General features: G+C 40.2%; 1 protein-coding gene across 3 annotated transcripts in view; it reads right to left on the bottom strand.

The window, feature by feature from the left end:
* The window catches only part of GREB1L (GREB1 like retinoic acid receptor coactivator), a 350,508-nt gene extending 336,161 nt beyond the window's left edge, over positions 1 to 14,347 (bottom strand). Inside the window, exons 1-2 of one of the 3 annotated variants that reach the window (XM_056823781.1) lie at positions 14,154 to 14,347; positions 6,962 to 7,097 (exon numbers count right to left, since the gene is read on the bottom strand). The gene's annotated coding sequence lies outside the window, so the exon portion shown is untranslated. Of the gene's footprint in view, positions 1 to 6,961; positions 7,098 to 13,938; positions 14,040 to 14,153 lie in introns of those variants that run through there. The other 2 variants (XM_016431665.2, XM_016431666.2) reach the window with 2 other exon arrangements.
* Positions 14,348 to 17,232: the final 2,885 nt, after the last annotated feature.

The following is a 17,232-nucleotide window of genomic DNA, read 5'->3' as shown; positions in this document are numbered from 1 at the left end:
TATAAATTCTATTGCAATTATCTTATAGAATCTCTTACCACAAGAGAATACACAAATGCTATATTTTCTGTTTAATTTCCCCCAAAATATATTATAAAACCCTAAAACCAATTTCTTGGAGATCATAAATTGATGAGATTCTAAGCCTAGTGATATGTAAAGAAAAAGTATTCAATGGAGAAGTTGTACAAAAAAAAATCTTGTGGATCAAATAGCTAATAATTTCTCTCTGGATAAATTGGAAACTAGTATTATTCGATAAGAAGGATAATTTTTCATTTTTTCAGGAGTTGTTTGTTAGAAGTCATTACTACTGCTGAAATCAAAGATCTCAATCATCTTCTGTAGAAACAACAATTTGGTTAAGTTACATCCTTCCTGGAGAGCAACATACCAGAGTGGTTAGAATCTTGAACTTGAGTCAAGAAAACAGATACATATCTAGTTTCTAACACCTCCTAGCAGTGTGATCATAGCCAAATTATGTAAATACTTGGAATTAGGCAACTATCTAAAACAATAAATTATAGAAAAAGTTTTAATCTATCTTAGTGAAATGAATTCTTATATCAGAAAGATTAAAAATCCTTAACAAGGGGGCAGCTGGTTAGCTCAGTGGACTGAGAGCCAGGCCTAGAGATGGGAGGTCATGGGTTCAAATCTAGCTTCAGACACTTCCCAGCTGTGTGACCCTGGGCAAGTCACTTGACCCCCATTGCCTAGCCCTTACCACTCTTCTGCCTTGGAACCAATACACAGTATTGATTCCAAGAGGGGGAAGGTAAGGGTTTAAAAAAAAAAAACCTTAACAAGATGTCCTCAAGACATTCTGTGTTCAAAAATAGATGCTGCCACCTGCATAAAGTAACTAATATCTCTAACAAAGTTTACATATATTATACCAAAAATCACTGTCCAGGAAGCTTATCCTATCTGCTTTGGCACACTATAAATTACCTCTCTTCCAGTTTTAGTTATATGTTTGGGGTCAATAAAAGGATAACAAACCAAGGCCAATTCACCCATGAGCAAGAAAGCTGCAAGATGGCCCAGGGAAGCACTAATGAAGAAATCGCTTTTCTTCTCAGGCTTTATGACACTTGTTGCAAGTTAGGACACTAATGAAAATGGTAAAGCTTGAGTTAACTCTTGCACTTCCAAAAACTCAACTGAGGCTATGGTAAGTCATGAAGCAATTGAACAGACAGGAGGAAATTCAAGTTAACCCAAAGGGGATTAATCTAGGGCTCAGCTGTGGGTCCTTTGGACAAGAAAGATATAATTTTAAGATTTTACAAGGAAAAGCTCTTGAAAACTCAGGGAGCTTTCGCTCTGCTTTTAACTTCCTTGCCAGCAGCTTTTATCCACCTTTACCTGCCAGGCCTGCTTTTAGCAGCCCCGTGAATCATTTTTGGGGGGGGGGAGGAGGATTGGATATATTTTCATTAACGGAATTATTTTTCTGACCCACCAAGCTCTAAGTGATCTATTGAGCCAGAGTTGGAACCATGAGTTGTATAACACTAGTCTTCTTGGTTCTCCTCCCACCTGTCTGACCATTGCTTCTCAGTTTCTTTTCTGGGTTCAAAATCTGTATCACACCTCCTACCTCTAGAAATACTCCCAAGTAATCTGTACCAGACCTTCTTTTCTCTATATATTCTTATTTGATGATATCATTATCTCCCGTGGGTTCTATCATCACTTCTATGCAGATGACTCACAGATCTCTATCTCCAGTTGCAGTCTCTCCCCTGAGTTTCAATCTCATATTAAATTGCCTATGAGACATTTCAAATTAGATATCCTAAGGCATTTCAAACAAAACTCACCACGCACAACCTCACCCTTATCTTCCAAATTTTCCTGTTTTTCTCAAAGGCATCACCATGATTCCAGTCTCACAATCTAAGCATTATTCTTATCTCCTTACCCTCCCTCAAATTAAAAATCACAATAAAACCAAAAGTAATTTTAAAAAAATTATCAGGGGGCAGCTGGGTAGCTCAGTGGATTGAGAGCCAGGTCTAGAGATGGGAGATCCTAGGTTCAAATCTGGCCTCAGACACTTCCCAGCTGTGTGACCCTGGGCAAGTCACTTGACTCCCATTGCCTAGCCCTTACCACTCTTCTGCCTTGGAAGCAATACACAGTATTGACTCCAAGACGGAAGGTAAGGGTTTAAAAAAAAAAATTATCAAACCCTACTATACACAGAAAGAGGCTACCAGAACTGAAAAGACAAAAGGAATACCTATAAAAATAAAATCCTAATATATAACCAGGGAAAGATAAAGCATAAGAGAACTGGATGAATATCTTTAAAGAATATTGATGCAAAAATTTAACTAATTGATGGGAAAACTGAAAAACAGTGTGGCAGAAATTAGGCTTGGGCTAACACCTTTCACCATATTCCACAATACATTCCAAATTGCTATGTGGCCATATTAAATATGATACAATAAAAAAAGAATTGGAAAAAAGCAGGTCACATACATTTCACAACTATGGATAGGAGATATATTCTTAACCAGAAAAAAGTGGGTCAATCACAAAAGATAAAACAGATAACTTTGATTATTTGGTATTGAAAAGCTTCTGCACAAAATTAAGACAGAGGATAAAAATGTAAATGATCAAATGGGGAAAAAATCTTTGCAACAAAATTCTCTGTGAAGGGTTTGGTATGCAAAATAGAAAAACAAGTAATAGTCATAAATATATACATATGTATGTAGAATTGTGCAATACATGTGTTTAGTACATCTTAAAAGTCTAATTTATGAATATGTATTATGTTTGTATAAGTATATGTGCACAAATATGTGCACAATGTGTGCACAAATATGTGGACAAATATGTGCACAAATAAGATATTCTCCAATAGGTTAAGTGCTTAAAGGATATGAACAAATGATTCTCAAATGAAAAATTATGAACTATTAACAACCATATAAAAGGATCCTCCAAATCACTAATCATAAGAGAAATGCAAATAAAAAACAACCTATGACATTTCACCTCACATCCTGCAAAGTGACAAAGATAACAAAAAGATGTTAATAGTGAAAGCGCAGGTGTAAGGAGAACCTAGGCATACCAGAACATTGTTGGTGGACCTATGAATCAGTTCAAACATTTTGGAAACCAACTTAGAATTACACAAATAAAGTGACTAAAGCATCCATACTCTTTGACCCAAGAAATTCCATAACTAGGCTGATACTCCAAGGAGTTCATTAATGAAAAGTCCCCAAATACCCCAAAATATTTATTTATAGTGGCAATTTTAGGAGGAAAAAACAGTGTTCATCAATTGGCAAATGGCTAAACAAACTGGTACTTAAAAATAATAGAATATTATTGTGCCATCAAAAATGATAAATATGATGAAAACAGAAAAGCACGGAAAGATTTCCATGAACCAATACAGAATGAAATAAGCAGTGGCAAGAAAACAATATACACAACTACATAATATGAATAAAAAGAAAATACACAAATTAATCGAAAGTGAATGTTGCAAAATTATTTAAAAAAAAAAAAAGATTAGCTCCAAAGAATAAATAGGAGAAAACACCACCACCCTTCAGAAGCGGAGGTCTACAAGTGTGTTACTTGCACATATTTTAAGACGTTTTTCCCAATTGATTTTAGCCTTTTTCTTCTCTTCTTCTTTTTTTTTGTTGTTGTTGGGTCACCTAGGTGGCTCAGTGGATAGCCAGGCCTAGAGTCAGGAGATCCTGGGTTCAAATCTGATCTCAGACACTTTCTATCTATGTGACCCTGGGCAAGTCACTTAATTCTAGTTGCCTAGCCCTTACAACCCTCTTCTGCCTTGGAACCAATACTTAATATCAATCCTAAAACAAACTGTAAAGATTTTTAAAATATAGTATTTTAGTATATAGTATATATATACATATATATATATATATAAACTATATATAAAATATTGTATAATATAAGATGGCACTCTGAAAGAGGGGATTGATGTTCAAGCGCTCTTTCACACAAAACCCTTCTTGATTCCTCCAATTGCTGGTGACTGTCCTCCCATACTGTCTTGTATTTACTTTGCATTTATTCTCTACATATATTTTTGGTGTACATTATTATATGTTTGTTTTTACTCCCCCAATAGAATATGAGCTCCTTGAGAGTAGGGACTGCCTGACACAATGACTAGCAACATATGGTAGGATGCAGTTTATAAATTCTCTTTAATTGACTGAACCAGTTTGTGTTTATGGTCAGAAGTAAGAAAACTGATAGGAGAAGAAATTCCTTGACTTTTATGCACAGATGCCACTTTGATGCCACATCTGTGATCCTTTAGGCAATGCATGGGAAAAATGGCGTATGTCCTAATATAGTGTCATAGGTTTTAAAAATACATCTGAAGAAGGGACCTCAGATGTTATCTAGTCTAACACTTTCCTAAAGCATGAATAAAGTAGCAACAGACATAGCCAAAATATCTCAACACAAATTCTGAGAGTAAATTGGGAAGATTTTGGTAATACTCCCTTCTCAGGGGAAGAGAATATAATATCTAAACTTTTTCTTCTTTTTAATCCTTACTTTCTATCAGTATTAATTTTAAGACAGAAGAATGGTACGGTCTAGGCAGTTAGGATGAAATGACTTGCCCAGCGTCATACAGCTAGGAAGTACCTGAGGACAGAGCTGAACCCAGATCCTCCTGATTCCAGGCCTGGCCCTCTATCAACTGTGCTATCTAGCTCCCCCTAAATGTACACTTTTAAAGCACATATGGGGACCTCCTCCCCCAGAAACTGAGTACTTAGCTATGAACAGATGCAACTGGGGGTCCATGCTTTAGAGAATTGCACAATGGAGAAACAAAGGGAAGATTTGAGCCCATTAAATTATATTATTGTAAAAATTTTTGTGGAGCACTTCAGGACAGAAAACAATGCAAACAGAAATGATGTTAGTCATAAGTAATTACAAACGCATTCTCATCTGGCATATAGTAGCTACCCAATAACTCTTTGCTGAATAAATATTACCTCAAGTCTCTTCCCATTGCAGTCCATCCTTCCCCCTAAGCTGTCAAAATGATCTTCCTAACACACAGGTCATATCATGTCATCTACACCACATCCTATTCAATAAACCACATCCTATTTAATAAGATTCGGTGGCTTTTTGTAACTCCCTGTCACCTCCCAGATCCAAAATAAAATGCACTGTTTGGCATTCAAAGTCCTGTATAACTTGTCTCCCCCTCCACCTTTGCTGTCTTCTTACACCTTCCTTCCTACCATGCACTCAGTGACCCAGTGACATGGATCTCCTTGCTGTTCCTCACAAGAAGCAGTTTCCCAACTCTGGCTTTTCCTTGTGTCTGGAATATTCCCCCTCCTCACATCTACCTTCTGGCTTCCTTCAAGTCCCAGAGAAAATCCCATCTTCTGTGAGAAGGCTTAATGCTAACGCCCTTCCTCTACTGATTATCTCTAGTTTATCCTGAATGTAACTTGTTTGTACAGTGTAGTTTCATGTTGTTTTCCCCATAACACTATCATCTCTTTGAGAGCAAGAACTGTTTTTTGCCCTTCTTTTTATTTTCGGCACTTTGCTAACACACAGTCCTTGATAAATGCTTACTGACTCTGTAAAGGGAAGGTGTCCAATAAAACAACCAAGACATCATATGTAAATATGAATCTGATAACAATACTGTACAAATATATTGCCTAAAGGCTGAATCAAAGTCTATGCACTAGGCACTGTGCTTTCCATATTAATGACCAACTTAATATATTAAGTCCTGAAAAGCAGTGAAGATAATCTCACAGATCAGGGACTCTCTGAGTCAGATGGGATCTCAGACTGACAGCGGCATCTAGCATGTCATGAACTAGTTCAAAAACTTGGGATGCTCCTCACTTAAACTTCAACTGAGTATGAAAAACGGACAGGAAAATCATCACCATAATTTTCACCAAAAGAATGTATGTAGTATAGGGCACTGAAAAAAAGAATGACCCACAAACTGAACATGTCCTAAAGAAATGAATATTGAATCTTTGGAAGTTTGGTCACTTCGGGTGACCAAAGACCAGGGTATCTATTTGCCCATAAAGAACAAGTAATTCAAAATCATACCCTCTACCCATGAGAGAGGAACAAGAGTCACCCATCTGAACTGGAATAGGATTCTCCCAATAGCACAAGGAATGTCGTTATTATATATACCACTTTGCACTTATATATTGCCTTTGATTTCTTTTATTTCTATAATACTGTAAAACTGGCAAGAAAAGTACTGTTTGGGGGGTTTCATGGCAAAAATAATGAAGCAGTTTGACATTTCCTCCTCCAAAACATTTTAGAGATGAGGAAACAGTGTCTGAGGCCACCTTTGAACTCATGAAGATGAGTCTTCCGGATTCCAAGCCCATTACTTTATCTTACTGTGCCACCTAGTTGTTTTTTTAATTCTAGACTACCAAAATCCAAATGCAAATAAACCTAGGCTATTTGTCCATAAAGAACAAATAACATAGAACCAGAATGCTGCATTAGGCTTATATGAGACACGACTGGGCACTCTTTCTCTTTTCTTAGTTTTTAATCATATTTAAATGGGTCTGGCCGATGTAGACAGCTCTGTATACAATACATATTGGGGAGGGAAAAACCCCAGTAAAATACATATGAAAGACAATCAAATATTTATAAAGCAGATTAATGTAAATGCATTACAGGAGTGGAGAGTAAAGATTAAAAAAAAAATTGGATAGGGATGGAAAGTTATAAGGTTGGTAACTGTAAAGGCTTCCAATCACTGGGAAGGTGTTAGATAGCTTCTCCTGCTATCTTTGTGGGCAATAAGAAAAATGCAGACTGAATGATAATATAGTTGGGTGAATTTGAAAAGGGTTAAATGATAGGATTGTCAAAATGGTAATTAATGGATCCTTACCAAATTGGAGGGAGAATCTTTTCTCTTCTCTCCTCTTCACTTAACTGGGTCTCAGTATCTCATCTAGACTTGAAGTGCAGGGCTGATCTTACTCTCTCTCAAGGACACAGGAGCTTTGACCTGTTCTATTTCCACCCTAAAAACAAAAACAAAAAAAACCCCTACTCCTTAGACAACCTGCTACCTTGTTTCCCTACCACCATCCCACTACCTAGAGCTTACCATATTAATGTCAAATTTAGCCTAGCCCATTGCAACTCAAAATTCTGTTTGCCTCAGCCTCCCTAAAGCTATGCATGCACCATTAGACCCATCTCTGAAAGATATTCTGTGATTTATTTTGTTCTGTCCACCATTTTCATCAAGGATTTAAGTTATAGATGTTTATTAAGCTTCTATCAAGTAAATATTTATCAAATTTCCTTATGACATGAAGCCAGGAAGGATTAACACATTGGATGGATGAATCAAAATCCCAAAAGCTTGCAGTAAGCTACTATGCTTGACCACATTTAATAAAAATTTTTAAAAAGTCAACTGCCCAAGTACAAGATGAAGGAGAAGTACCAAGATTAATATCTTTAGTTCATGTGAACTAAAAATTTCAGTTGTGGCACATGGTGACGTATAATCTATATCCTATATCCCCTACCAAGGAGGCTAAGGCTGGTAGATAACTTGAACTTGGGAGTTCTGAGCTACACTGGGTTGTGCTGATCAAATATCTGCACCATTGAAACCAATATGGTGAGATCTTAGGAGAGGGGGAGGGAGGACTGGGCTATCTATGTATGGGCAAACTGGCCCAGATTAGAAAAAGAATAGACCAAATCTTCTTTGTTGATTAGCAGTGGCCTTGGCACCATGAGTAGCCCTTGCACTTCCAGCCTGGGTGAGACAGGGAGACCCAGACTCAAAGAAGAAAAAAAAAATATTGGGAGGAGTTGAGTAGACTGAATGCAAGTTTAATGAGACATAGTATAAAATAGAAGCCAAAAAACAAAACAAAACAAAACAAAAAAACACCACCAACAACTAATGAGACTTTGGGCTGCATTGATAGAAACATAGTGTCCAGAACAAGGGAAGTTGCACTCCCACTGTACTCAGAACATCTATGTTCTGTTCTAGAAAGCCACTGACAATTTGGAGTATATTCAAAGGAGGATGGTAAGAATGGTGCAATAGTTGAGGGGAAATGACAGAAAAGGATTGGTTCAAGGAACTATTGCATCTGAGGTGAAAAAGAAGGCATAGGAAGTCATGGCAGTTGTTTTCAAGTATCTGGGTATCTTGTAGAATATAGATTTGATTATTTTACTTGACCACTCTCTCTTGTTCTTCTTTGATGAATAATCATCATCTATGGCCTATCCTCTACCAATGGGTACATATACCCCAAGACTCTGTCATGAGCCCTCTATTTTCCCCAGCTATACCCTCTCTCTTAGAGATCTCATCAGCTCCCATGAATTCAATAATCATTTCTATGCAGATGGTTCCCACATGTAAATAAACAGCCCCTACTGTCTCTCCTCAGCACAAATCCTATATCAACCAAATGTCTACTGGATATAGCCACCTAAATGATCCATAAACATTTTAAACTCAATATGTCTAAAACAAAACTAATTATCTTCACCCACCCAAGATTCCCTCCCTCCTAATTTCCTGGTTTCTACTGAGGATACTGCTATTCTTCTAGTCAATTAAGTTCACAAACTCAAAATCATTCTCATCTCTTCAGCCCTTTATCTCTTACATCTAACCAGTTGCTAAGTCTTGTCAGTTCTGCTCCACGCTATGTCTTCCACTTGTTCCCACCTCTACTCTAGTTCAGACCTTCAGACCTTCATCACCTCTAGTATGGTCTACTTCAACAGCTTCCAAACTGGACTCACAGCCTCCAGAGCTACCAAAATAATTTCCCTAATGTACTTCACTCCCTAACTACTTAACTCCCCTTCACATGAGATGCCAACTGCTTGATTTAGCATGTTTTTTTTTTTAAATACTGCAGTCTAGCTTTCTTCAGGCTTATTGCACATATAATCCTTTTCACACACTACATGTGAGCCAAATTAGTTACATGCTGTTTCAGCATGCTTTCTAACACTGTACCTTTGCATGCCTAGAATGCACTGCCTATTCACTTCCATTCAGAATTCTTAACTTCTTTCAAGATTTGGCTTATGGTATCCCTTTTTTCCACCAGTGCATATCCCATTCTCTTCAAATTATACGTATAAGGGGCAGTTAGTTGACTCAGGGGTCAGAGCACCAGGCCTGGAGTTAGAGGACCTGGGTTCAAATATGGCCTCAGATATTTCCTAGCTATTCTGACCCTGTACAAGTCACTTTGCCTGGTCCTTACCATTCTTCTGCCTTAGAACCAATACATAGTTTTCATTCAAAGATGGAAGGTAAGGGTTTAAAGAGAAGTGGGGGCGGTGGGGCAGCTAGGTAGCAGAGTGGATAGAGCCTTGAGTTGGGAGGACCTGGATTCAAATCTGATCTTGGACACTTCCTAGCTGTGTGATCCTGGGCAAACTACTTAACCCTATTTGCCTCGCCTTTGCCCTTCTGTCTTAGGGTTGTTACTAAGACAGAAAGTAAGGGGTTGTTTTTTCTTTTTTTAATTATCACATATAGACTTCTCTGCATATATGTTGCATCTTCCCCAAAATTTGCAAGATAGGCACTAAAGAAATTATTTTCAGATTCATTTGGAACAATGTATAGAAATTGCAAATAGGTACATTTCATGAAAAAACTCACTAACAATTCAAACTATCTGAAACAAGAATGGATTTTCAGATAGTAAGTTGTCCAGCAAAGCAGGTTTTCAAACAAAAGTAGGATAACCTCATGTCAGGGATATCAGAGGTTATACCTACTTAGGTGTGTACTGAGCATCCAGGATCCCTTCCATCTCTGTGATTCTTTGAAGGCATGTCATGATGGAAGGTGCATCAAATACCATGGAATCTCTAAGTTTTAGGAAATATCTATACTAGAACACAAACTTGTGTGTTTTGGTCATTTCTAGTATATTTGTTAATCTTATGTAAATATTGTTCAGCCCTCAACCCATCACCAAGAAATTAATCTATAGTTTTTCATTTTTACTAAAATAAAAGACAATCATATAGAGGCAGGTAGGTGGCAGAATGGATAGGATACTGGTCCTAGAGTCAAGAATCCTCTCAAAAACTTTCTAGACAAGTCTTTTAACATCTACCTTAGTCCACTTAACTGCAAAATAGAGATAATAAAATCACCTATCTCTTATGGTTGATGTTGGCCTTTCAAATGAGATACAGCTCGTTAGCAAAGTGCCTGAGATATTTGTTGTTCAGTCCTAATCCAACTCTTCATGACTCTGTGAACTACAACGATCGGAGGCAAACAGAACATAAGTGACTTGCTGGGGATCACATGCTAGTGTCTGAGATCAGAACTGAATTCAGGTCTTCTTGTCTCCAGGCCCAGTGCTTTATCCACTGAGCCATCTATCTGCCTCACACAGTAGGTACTTAATGCTTGTTTTATTATATTTCTTTTGACCTAACCTTCAACCTTTAATGTTTTTTAAAGGACAGAAAGGATGTACTACTTTAAAATATTTAAGGTGATTGCTTACATTTATCTCCCTCCCCAAAATTTTTTACGCTCTTTCATTAATTCTTTTTGCCCTCCACTACTATTGTAATTTCCACTCCTTTGTAGCCATATCCCTTTATGAAATCTAGTTTTATACTACTTAAGCAATAAAATGTCCAACATTTATTTGAAAAAATGTTAGATATATTTGATTGAGAAATTGGGCTAGTAAGTGTTTTGTCAGTCTACTACACTCACTTATATTCCCCTAATAACCTCTAAAATTTATTTAAGTATATTCTAGATAAATATCATTATTCATATCAAAATATATTTTTTATCAATCTTCTTCCTAAAGTAAATTTTTTCATGCCTTTAAGATCTCAACAAGAAATTATTATTGCAGGGATCTGTCAATTCTATTACTCAAAATGCCTAAAAGATATTCTTGCTTTATACAAACACAGGGATGGATTTACTCTAAAGATAATTTCTCCATTGGTGTGATTGGATGCTTTTGTTGTTACTGTAAACATTTTGTGAATTCTATGAATTATTCATGAGAAAAAGCTAATCATGCTTTTCTAATTTCTCCCTAATTAAGTAACAAATCCATCTAAAGTCTATAATAATAATACTTGGCAACTGGATAGGCTTACTTATGACTGAATGACTATGACAAGTCATTTAACTTCTCTAGACCTCAGTTACTTCATTTATAAAGTCAGGAGAGCAACTTAGCTATTTCTAGATCCTTTTCAGTACTAAATTCTATGCGCCTAGAAATATTTTTGCTATGCCTTTATCTATAACATATATACACATTTGATTGGCTGCCTACTTTCATTCTTGGCATTCTTCTAAAACTACCATTTGAATCAAATAATCATAGAGCTGAAAGAAACCTTGTGGTTGTCATGTCTCACTCTTCAATACCCCACTTGGAGTAGTGTCTGACTCTTCCTGACCCCACTTGGGGTTTTCATGGCAAAGACACTGGAAAGCTTGCCATTTCCTGTTCCAGTTCATTTTACAGATGAGCAAACTGAGGAAACAAGGTTAAGTGATTTGTCCAAGGTCACACTGCTAGTAAGTGTGAGACAAGATTTGAAAGATCTTAAAGACTGCTAACCCTCAATTAAAAAATGAAAAAATTGGGGCCCAGAAGAATACAGAAGATACAGACAATGCTGAACTGAGCTAGTGGGTTTGCTTCCAGGTTAACTACTAACCTACGGAAAGGGAAAAGCAATGTGGGAGAACGGGAAACAGTTAATTGCATTTCTGCCTTTCTACTGAAAAACTGTTCTAGCTAATATTCAATGTGGAAACATTTTGTACCTTTTTATCTCTTGCTGAGTACAGTAATCCATTCAACTTCCCTCTGCTCTGGAAAACAGCCCCAGCCTCTATTTCCCTACAAGCTTATCTCGGTCGATTAGAATGTAAACTCTTTGAAGGCAGGAACTTCCTAGCTTTGGGATGTATATCACCTAGGATTTAGCACTGTGTCTAGAATAGAGTAGTGTTTGATAAATACTTATTCATTTATTCACTGTAAAGGACAAGAACTCTGAACATAAGGTCATATAACAATTCAGAAATGATATCCATTTGAGTTGTAACAGTCTCTCTCCTCATTTTCATATCCGATACAATGGTTAAAAACAACACCAAAATTAACCTATGTGCTTCCGTGGGTGCTACCGTGATGCAGTGGGGAAAGGCCCTAGCTTTGAAGTCAGAGGACCCCTCGGTTCACAGGCCAGCTCACACTTTCGTGACTATGTAATCTTGGGCAGGCTGCTTGATTTTCTCCACCTCAGTTCTAAATCCTTGATTGTATGCATGTATGCATTTTTTCCGATGAAAAAATCTGAGTAGCAGTTAGCCCTTAGTGAATGTTTTAAGCCCAAAGCCGAATGTCTAAAATTTTAAATGCATATATTTTTTAAAAAATTCCTAGAAGAATCACTGGCCAGGAAAACCTGGGTAGAGTGCCAAGGTTTTTCGTACAACAGCATACAATGATCAATGGAACGGAAAAGATTTCTAAGGCCAAAATGTTTCCCAGATTAAAAAAAAGAAAAAAGTTTAAAGATGGGTATTTGCTTCACTTCCCATTTAGAAAAACAGCAGGAGTTTATCTGCGTAATCTCTTGGCCCCTGAAGGAAAAAAAAAATCTCTGAACCTCATAAAATCAAGAACAGGGTTAAATTAAGTAAAAGAAATTAGTGTAATCAAGTAGTTTCCCAAGAATCCATGGCCCGGGTTAGAGGCAGCTCCTCAAGAGTAAGTCGCCTTTGGCACTGCATAGGATTCTGTTTAACTGCAAAATATCAGACAGTGGAAAAAACTCGTATCTTTTTTGTTTTTAACGGAACTTTTAAAAAGACAGGGTTCTAGGCTTCAATTTACTAATACAACTCCCTTCCTCCCCCACAACCCCCAACTAGCTATAAACTCAACCCGCCCATTATCCCTATCTTAGGTCGGTTCCAGCTAGTGTCACTTCTCAAAATCTGTGTCACGGCCAGCTGTCAACACAGCCCCTTTGTGTCTCATTCATACCGCAAGTGGTTTCCGACCTCACACGTAAAATGTAAACTCCGGTGGAGATAAAGGCATACATGCTCTCGAGGAACGCAACGACATTTATTGTGGAGTTGAGAAAAAACAACCAAATGTGTGGCGTATGCATGGACGCACTCCAACCCTGACCTCTACTCCCACAGCCCCGAATTCAACAGAATCTCTCACCCAGGCTCCAACTCCTCCTCCACCAGGCATCTAGCGCAGGGTTCCCACTCTGCCTCTCTACCTGTGATTGACCTCCGAGCTACGTCCAGGCTCAGGGTCAGTCTGCTTTTTCTCTCTCCCTATGCTGCTGCTCCGGGGGTCCGAAGGACAAGTCTCAGGCAGAGCCCCGCCACCCCCACACTTCCTCTGCAAGTCCCCCGCCACTCCTCTCGGGTCAGCTCCCCCCGACCGACCTCCCGCCTAACTCCGCGGCCCTGGAAGGAGAGCAAAGCCAAGCGCGAAGGGGAGGGGGAGGGAGGTGTCCGCCTGGAGCTCCCACTGGCCCGGGGTCCAGCTCCGGGCTCACAAAGGCAGCCGGATCCCAGGATCCCAAGGCGTGTTCCATTGACCCCAGCTGACAGGCCCTGGCCTCCGGGGAGCCAGCAGAGAAGGGCTGCCCTACAGGGGAAGTTTTGCAAAAGGGGAATGCATTCACTGTGAAGGCACCCTCCGGGAGGAGAAAGTGGGAGAAGGGAGTGATCTTTAAGAAGTGAGAGGGAACATAGGGAGTCAGAGGTTTGCGCGCGCGCGCACACACACATACAGACAAAACACACACACACATGCTTGCTACCTTTGTAGCGACCGAAAGACTCCCGCAGGAACCGCAGCCTGGAAGGCAAGGGGTGGCGGCAACTAGGAGTCCGATGGGCTGGCTCGTATCTGGGAAGTCCTGGCCTCACCCCGCTCCTCCCTCTTCTGCTCTTGCCCTCCTCCCCACAACCCCCACCCCCACTCCAACCCCCGCTCCTCCCCGCGTTCCATCTCAAAGCCCTGGTACTCTCTTACCTTGCCTGGCAGGGCGGCGAGGCAGAGAGGACAAGGGACTGATCCCTTTTCCCGGCCCGGGCTCGACTCCCCACCCCACCCCCAGTCCTAGTCCTCTAGCTGCTTCCCCCTCCTTTTTTTTTTTTCTGTGCTAGCGCCGCCGAAGGCTAGCTCCTCTCTGCCGGGCTGGCTCCTTCGCTCTGTCCCCCTGGGGCGGAGCGAGGCTGCAGCCGAGGCAGCATGGGGGCGGATTCCGCAGGTGCCGCCCCTCCGGCTTTGACAGACCTGGGACCCCAGCTTCTCCCCCGCCCTCTGCACTCAAGCTTCTCTACCTCCCCAGTGCACTAAGGCCCAGGCGACCCTATGGGTAGCCCACCCAGCCCCACTCGGCTCCCCCGAGGACGTAGTGCCTTCCATTTGCGCGCACACACACACACACACACACACACGCCCATGAAGCGCCCCTCCCCCAAACCTCATCCCCTACGAGTGGAGTACCCTACTCTGCCCACACCTCGAGACAAATATCATTTTCCATAGCAAGAATAAGGCCCCAGAAGGCACACCCACACCCAAGCACCCGGGGAGCGCCTCGTGCTGAGGCAGAGAAATAGCCTCTCTCTGTCCGACCTCTAACACATCGCCTCCCGCCACACTTAAGAGATTTCATTCACTCGGAAGCGGTTAGAGCGCGCTGAGCATGAACTCGGCCGGGGCCACTGGGAGGCCAAGGGTGGCCTTTGGGGGAGTGCGGGGCAATGGAAAGAAGAGGACCAAAAAAAAAAAAAGTCACACACGAACTAGAGAGCAAGAGCTTAGACTATCCCACCCAGGGCTGCCCCTCACTCCCAGTCCCTCCCCTATTAGCACGCCCACCCTCCCGTTAGCCTGTCCTTTTGGCCCCCGGGATCTGCCCTCACAGCTCTCAACCACAACCTTTTCGTCAAGGCTTCCCCTGCGCCCTGCAAAGGGTAAAGGGGCAGCTCCGCCCGCAAAGCAGCCATGTCCTGCGCAGGCAGGATGATAGGCGCTGCCGGGAGAAAAGTTTTCGTGAGATGACACCACTAGACAAACGTTGGGTTCAAATGAATTTTTTTGTTATTGTTTTTGGAAGTGTGGGGAGTGAAACACAGACACCCTTAACTGGGATTCTTTCATTATTAAAATTGAGGAGAGAAATCTGCAGACGTTTCTAGAATCCTCATCCCCCTGCAACATCCCCTCGAGGAAACGAACGGCCCGGCTCTGGGAGTCCTTAGCAGGGCAGAGTGGTGGAGGAGTCTGAGGCTACAAAAACTGTTCTATTTTTAGTGTCCTGGGGGCATGCACAGTTCTGTGCCCTCTGTCTTCGGGTTCAGGTCAGAGACACTGCCGCTGTGCTGGCGCCTGGTACACTCTCGGGGTTTCAGTCAGCTTTCACAGCCCCATTGACTGTTAATTTTAATGCAGAAATAAGGATGAATAAGTAAATTCCCAGATACTAAATAATGTCTTTTAAAAGAAAGAAAGCATTCCTCCTACTGCTCTCTTTCTCTCCCCTCTGATCTCTTCTCTTCTTTCCTTTCCCTTGCCTCTTCGATTTCTCTGTCTCTGACTCTCTCTGATCGATCTAGCTCTGTATCTCTAGTTCTTTCTTTTTTATATACGTCTCTGTCCATCTCTGCCCCACCTCACCGCACCCCCCATCTTCACCCGATGAACAGAGCAAGAATTCATAACCTTTTATTGTCAAGGAGACCCCTGGCTGTCCCGTGAAATTTATGGAACTTTTCTCAAAATAAGACTTTTAAATAATTTAGGAAATGCTAAATTTCAGTTAGAAGTTACTGAAAATTAAGAAATCACCACCCCCACTTCCACCCCATGTTCATTGGATTTCCTGAAATTTAACTACAGAAGGGGTAGATGGACCCCAGGGTGAAGACTCCTGCCATAGAGGGAGTAGTCAGAGGATAAAGGTAGGAAAGGTAAAGGAGGCATAGGGAGTATATCCAGAATAAGGCATATGCCTGTGATTTTCTAGACTCTGACTCCTCTCTCGATTTAAACCAATGTTCAAATGCCACCAAACATTCTTTAGTTTCATGTGGGGGTTAAGAGCTGAGGTCTGAGATATTTTATAATTAGAACTGTTATTGAAAGGTCATCGTCTGTCCTTTAAAAAATTTTAAAGATATGTCCTACAAACCAAATGATGCAAATTATCCACAGAATAGCCCAAACTACTGAATACAAGGTCATATTTTGGTGGGAAAACCAAAAAATATTCTAAGAACTGACTATACTGTGAAAAGGCAAAAGGGCAAAACTCAAGAACATTTCTACCAATGTGTAAATATAAACTAGGTTACCAAGATACTAAGTTATTATCAGCCTTAAAAAAAAAGTCAATATCCTTAGTTCTGGTAATAATTGAAAAGAGATCTTACATTTTATAGATTTTTACATTTACAGCTAGGAACATTGGACAGAAACGATCATGTGATTTTTGGCAAGTGGTCTGTCTTTTTCAAAATATTCATTCAAGACAACCCATGCACTGGAACAAGACTTCTGTTATCACTAAGTCATCTCATTCCCTAACCTCTACATAATATCAATCATTCAATCTTGAAGCATTTATTGAGGACCAGTATTAGAGCTCATCTCAACTCTCAACTACATTGGAAACTCCCTGGGATCAGAAATTTCATCTTATACCTCTCCATATCCACACAGTCTCTGGATTTCTACATATGGTCACCTAGTTAGTAAATCAACAAGAATTTATCATTGTTATGTGCTAGTGCTAGGCACTGACCAAAACACTGGGAATATACAGAGAGATAAAAACAATTCCAGTATTTAAGGAACTTATATTTTAATGGGAAAGACATGTATAAAAATAAGATATGCACAGAGTAGAAGGAAAGCTTTGAAGGAAAAGCTTAAGAAACTAGAGGGAGGGAAAAGGCCTCTTAAAAAAAGAAGGTATTTGAGGTAAATATTAAAGGAAGCCAGGGATTCTCAGAACCATAGTGAGAAATTCAGGTTGACACTTAGGTTGTGAGCATGGGGGAATAGGAGGATGGTGGTGCCCTCTACAGTAATAGGAAGGTTT

Source organism: Monodelphis domestica, chromosome 3 (genome assembly GCF_027887165.1).
Source record: "Monodelphis domestica isolate mMonDom1 chromosome 3, mMonDom1.pri, whole genome shotgun sequence".
NCBI classification, from domain to species: domain Eukaryota; kingdom Metazoa; phylum Chordata; class Mammalia; order Didelphimorphia; family Didelphidae; genus Monodelphis; species Monodelphis domestica.
The sequence above is the reverse complement of the archived record's forward strand: the minus strand, read 5'-3'. Positions and strand labels throughout refer to the sequence as shown.